Genomic DNA, 6,000 nt, shown 5'->3' with positions numbered 1-6,000 from the left:
AAGGATGGCTGAGGGAGACACTTGATCAGAGATGAGGATGAAGTCAGGGAGCGATACAGGAACAGCCGGGGAGGAGCTGCTGTCCAGCTTGCTGTTTTTCAAGGGTCCTGAAGCCAGCCTTGGGGGCAGAGTGACAGGAGGTGGGGTATAAAATGGAAGTGGGAAAGTTCACGGAACAGGAAACAAGTTATGTAGACATTAGTTTATGGGGGACGGGAGCTACCCTTGGGGATAGATAGAATGTGGCTTTAGGACACCCCGACCCATGTCCTGACAGCCACGCTGCCGCTAAATGTCCACTCTCCTGCAAACGGGGTTGGAAGGTTTGTCCCCTCCGTAATCCATGTTTACATGCAGTGGAATGTACTGGTGTTGAGAAACGAGACTCTGAAGGGGTGACTAGGCTGAGTGGGTTACCTCCTCACAGGTGGGTTTCAAGCTTTGATAGAAGGGCTTATGGAGTGGGCTTTCTGTCTGCTTCTTGCCTCCCATCATGGATGGCAAGAAGACCCTCCCTAGATGTTCTACCTTGGGCTTGGGCTTGTCAGCCTCCCGTACTGTGAGAAGACAGGACTCTGTTTGCTGTGAGTTCCTCAGCCTCGGGTGTTCCGTTATAGGAGCACAGCATGGCCAGGAAGGGTGGGAGGCTCGGTCTAGACTTTCTTGTCTGCTGTCTCCCACGTCTCCTGGACCATCCTGACTTGGAGGGGAAGACTACCCTAGAGCAAACCTTGTCCAGGCCTTGCTGTGGGCGCAGCACATAGGACATCTAAAATGACAAGGTGAAGATGTACCCCCTCACCCCGAAGAAGCCCAGCAGATAGATGGATGCTGACCACATCAGCTGGGGGTTCTAGAAATGGAAGAGAGGCAAGCAGACACTGAGAGAGAGGAGGCGTGAGTGGGGACATTCTGGTCCGTTCTGGTCCATTCTGGTCCTTGCATTGGGCTTGCTGGCAGAGCCTCAGAGCCCTTAAGGTCCCATGCAGTGTTTAAGGGCTGAAAAAAGTCCCAGGATTCAAACTCCATCAGAAAGCTGCCACACCGAAACGGGTACATGTTCAATTAAATGTCTGCAAAATGCAACATTGTCAACTAGTCACTTTCTGCTCTGCTTGGCTCTTACACAGTTACATAAACACAGATTTAACGTCAGATCTTCAGATCTTTGGTTTGATTGTAGAAGGAGCTGCTTGCTCACAGTGTGAGGTTTTGGGGGGGCGGTGAAACCCCTGAGTACAACAGCCAGGGTGGGAACATAGGCAGGAAAGCTGAGAGGGGAAATCTGCTTATTTAGGGGCCCATAGAGAAGAGGGCATTGATGGAAGGATGGGTGAGGGAGGAGGCATCCATGACAGGAGGGACACCAGCAGAGGACAGGTCATGGGGCCTGGCATGGAGATAGAAAGTGGGCGTGGCATATGAGGGGATTTGGATCAAGGCTGTCTCTTCCCTCCTGAGATGCTGCCAACCTGTGCTCTCTTCCCAACATGAAAGCCCCATTCTCTGCTTGTCCTTCCAGGGTGAGGCTTGAGGCCTGGCATCTCAGTGGCTGACTCCCTTGGCTGTCTTTGCTGCCTGCCTCTGCCTGGCTCCAGATGCCTGGTCCTTCAAACTCTCGGAACTTCAGTGGTAGAAGCCTGGAGGTCAAGGAAAGAGAAATAACAGAACCCTAAAGGCAGTGAGTCAGGACCTCCCAGGCAATGCCACTGGCCAGCTGCTGTGCAAGCCACATGTGTTATCCTCCCCTCTGACATCTGGAGAATGGATGCTTCTACCCACAGAACAAGGACAAAAGCTTCCAGCAAAGCTGGGAGTTGGGGGAGGTCAGAGGTAATGAGTGGAGAAATGGGAGAGAGGTCCACCAGGCCACCTGGGAGGAAAAGCTCATTCCCCGGAGCTGTTGGAGTTGAGGATTGAAAGATGGTTATGTGACCAGGCAGCATCATTGGAACAAAAGAGGCAGGAAGTGTGGAGGAACCATGAGCCTTGGGGTAGAAGGTTGTGTCTTGTGTTATGAGGAGGTCTCATGACAGGAGAGCATGCAGACTGGCTTGGGAAGCCTCCTACACAGAACCTGGGGAACAGAGGGACAGGCTAAGTTGGGTTATTAGGGCAAGTGTATGAAGTTCATTGTAAGAGCTTTGAGGGCTGTGCAGCTCACAGCTTACCTTATGCCTGGAGCTGGCTCTGCACATGGCTATGTAGCAAACCCTTCCACGAGCCCTCTCAGGTGGAAACTAGCATCATTTCTTTTTTTCTTTTAACAGAAAAGGAAACTGAGGCACAGAAAGATTCAGCTCAGGCCTGGTGACATCAGCTAGCAAATGATGGAGCCAAAGGTTGGTGTTGAAATTTCTCTAACTCTTAGGTTCTAAAATCCCAGGGTCCTGAGTTGTCTGAGAACTTGGTTTTTTAATTCTGAATCCATAATTTAATGATGCCATAAATATGAGGTCCTGCATTCCTAACGTACCGTGATACTGGGAGCCTTCGAGCCTATAATCTGGTGCTAAGTCTCAGGATCTAAGACGGTTGCTTTAAGATTCCCTGTGTCTAATATTTTATGGGAAACACAGGGAGTTATTTAAAGCCAAGCAGCGGGCGGTAGAACACTTCCTCCTTTCCCTAGAGCGAGCCAGCAGGTCAAGGCTATATTTCCGAGAGCCTGAGCTGTCTGTCTCCACCCCCCTGGCCCTGGAGGCAGGCTGGGGAAGCCAAAACTCTTGCTATTCTGGGCCCATTAATTTGAGATGTCCTCAAGAAAGGTGTTAGAGACCGGTGTTTGGAGCAGCAGGCTGCTAACCCAGAGGAAAAAGGTCTATAGGGGGAGGTGGGCTCTCAGGAAGCACCTACTGCAGGCCAGCAGTGTGCAGGAGGGCTTTAGGGGCACTGCTGGGGTTGTGGCAGGTGGTCCTACTGCATGAGGGACTCTGACATCCCTTCCCACTGCCCCCATGCCAGTCCCAGAGCTCTCTTCTGTTTCCTTCATGGTACCGAATGTCCAAAGCGGTCTTTCCCAGCTCCTCTTTTCCTGGCTTTCCGCGGCTCACCAGCCACCACTGAAATGCCAGCTTCTTGAGGGCCAAGAACAAGTCTGGACCCACAGCAGTAGACATTCGTTCCGGGAATGAGTGGCACTCCAGATGACATCTCAGCCCAGGACCAAGATGTCACCCACCTGGCCTCCTTTCCTCACAATGACCTAGGGCAAGGGACGGCTTCTTTGCCCTTGTGTCTGTAAGGCAGAGATAACTATAACCCTGTTCATCTCATCTCTTCAAATCAGCAGAAAGGGGGTCTCAGTTATTCCCCAAACTGTCCTGTAACAGCTGCTACTGTGACATCAATGCCACTGTTATATCTCCCTAAGCCTCCCAGGGTGTCATCAAAGCCCCCTCTAGACTGACCTTTGAACTCCCCAACCTAAGCCCCTCATCCCTCACGATCATTGACAGCCCCAGCCTCCCTCTCAAGAATGCCCTGCTCTGTCTCCCTGCCCAGATGCCTTTCCCATCATCCTCTGTGCAGCTCCTGCCCCCTGGAGAGGCAGTACATTTTCTCCTCCTCCTTGGGCCCCTACAGTCCCCCTCCCCTGTCTTCCAGGGCCTTTTCTAGGTTCCTGAGACCTGGCACCTTCCCTGCCACATCCTTCATTGCCCAGCTAGTGAACTGCCACCCAATGGGTCTTTCTATCTGAGTTCTTTGCTCCAGAGCCAGGCTGTGCAGGGTGGGTTTCTGGAAGCCGAGCACACAGCCCCTCACTCCTTCCTATCTGCAGGATGGAGCCAAGGTTCCTGGGGGTGCCCTCCCAGGCCTGGCATTCTTGGGCGGCCTGGGAGCTTAGTTGAAAAGGGAAAGCAGTATATTAAATTCTTCGGGTCCTGGTCCTGAGGGGAGCAGGTGCAGCAGGTAATGAGGTTGTCAGAGGAACAGAGGCAGCTAGTATTGATGCTGCTCAGGCAGGAAGTGGCATGGCCTCAAGCTGTAGCCAATGAGGTGGAGCCTGAGATGTTCCAGGGCTAAACCCTCCCACCCCGACCCTGTCTGAGAGGCCGAAAGAAAACTGGGATTAAGCCTTGGCGGTACCAGCTCTAGCCTGTAGGTGGCGCTGTAGGCTCTCGCAAGTGCCGCTGGGCCTGTAGGCCGGGCTTGGAGCTGGGAGGTGGAGGGAGGGAAGTTACACTTAGGACAGGGTGGAGGAAGCATCAGTTCCTGGGCACAGGGGCCCTGGGCTTCCACTGGGACAGGCCCTATCCGCACTGCTGCAAAGGGCGTGGTCTCTCTGAGGTCCGCTGACCCTCTCAACTGCCCGGAAGCGCCTCCTTGTTAGCAGACCAGGGCTTCCTGTGCCTCAGTTATCACAGCTGCTCAGCCCAAGAGGACGTGGGGTTGGTACAAGGACACTGGTCTCCAGGGTGGGGTTGGAGGGAGCACGGGGCTGGAGGGGGGTTGAAGAGAGACTGAAGAACCTGGGCTTTGCTCTTGCCCTTTATTTCTCTCTCTGCAGGTTTGATGTCTTTACTCCCCTCAGCCTTATGCAGGGCTAGAAACCTTGTACCACCTTGGTTAAGCTGTCTACAGTCACCTTTCAGTCCCTAAGCAGATGTACACACAGAGACACAGACACATACAGACATACAGACAGACACACACACACACACACACACACACACACACACACACACACACACACACACACACAAAGAGAGGCCGAGATCTGGAGAGTCTGCCTGCCTGCCATCACAGTGAAACCACACAGTCTCCCAGCTTTAGGGCAGTTGCCTGGCTCTTCTGGCTTGAATATGGCATCAGTACCAGCCCCATCTTCACCTCCCATAGCAACTGTTCTTCCCAGAGGCAAAGTGCCAGGACCACAGCCTTCTCAGATCACAGGCACACCTCCTCCTCCAGGAAGCCTTCCTGACTGCCGCTCCCAGATTCAGAATCCCTTGAATGAGCCTGAGAAATTTCTGCTGCCTTGCCTGTTCCCCGAACACAACTGGAGTCTGCTTGTCCGTTTGTCCCTCCCACTGGCCCTGGAGTTCATCTCCTACCGGTGCTGTGAGTGGCCACGCTGTCCTCACCTGCCTCTGAAACTCTCCACAGCGCTTTGCACCAGGCAGGCTGCATCCCTGTTCTAACCCGCAGGCCGCAGGCCTCCATTCCAGTGCCCTATTCCCTCCTCTCCCATAGAGTCCACAGAAGGGACAGGAACACACGAGTCACCACAAGGCCCATGCCCATCGTTTGTGAGCTGCAGGCACGCAGGATTTTCCTCGGCTTTTTGGGGTCTTGGTATTTTTTTTTTTTCATCACCGAGAGAGACAGTTTGCAGGCCAGGGCAGAACAATTTAATAAAGTCTTTAATAAACTCCCTGGCAGAGGCAGTCGGGAATCGCTGAGAGCAGGGCATGAAGGGGAGCAAGGGATCTGCAGTGAGTGTGCAAGCAGCAGCAGCTGTCAGCGCGGGTCCACCAGGTAGGAAAGGCCATCTGGACTTCATCGCTCCTCCGGCAGCCACACGCAGAGGGCTGCAGATGGGGTAGGGGGTTGTGAGCCTAGGAGGGGAATCTGGGGTTGGGGGCTTCTGAGAGAAAGCAGGCCAGGGTAGGTGATGCCTGGCCCCACTAAGCCAATTGACAAAGGGATGGAAAAAAAAAATCTCTTTTCCTGTGCCAAAGTAACTGATCCCTTCCAGGCCTGGCTTTCATTAACTTAGGCTTCCTGCTTCTCACAGTAAGGGGCCCTGGAACCATCGCAAAGCACACTGGGAAATGGGGCAGGGCAGGGTACAGAGGCCTCCCTGTACTCCCAGGGCCTGTTGATATTATCTATGGGGTCTGCTCCTGGCCAGATGCTGGGGCAGGCCTGTTGGGCCTTCCTCATACTGGCCTGGGCTAGTATTATTTCCTCATTTGCAGAGAAAGGCCCCAAGGCTCCGCCCTGGTCTCCTGTCCAGATTCCACTCTCTTCTGCCATGACCTTGCTGGGGCACAG

This window comes from Peromyscus eremicus, chromosome 2, assembly GCF_949786415.1.
Source record: "Peromyscus eremicus chromosome 2, PerEre_H2_v1, whole genome shotgun sequence".
NCBI lineage: Eukaryota > Metazoa > Chordata > Mammalia > Rodentia > Cricetidae > Peromyscus > Peromyscus eremicus.
The sequence above is the reverse complement of the archived record's forward strand: the minus strand, read 5'-3'. Positions refer to the sequence as shown.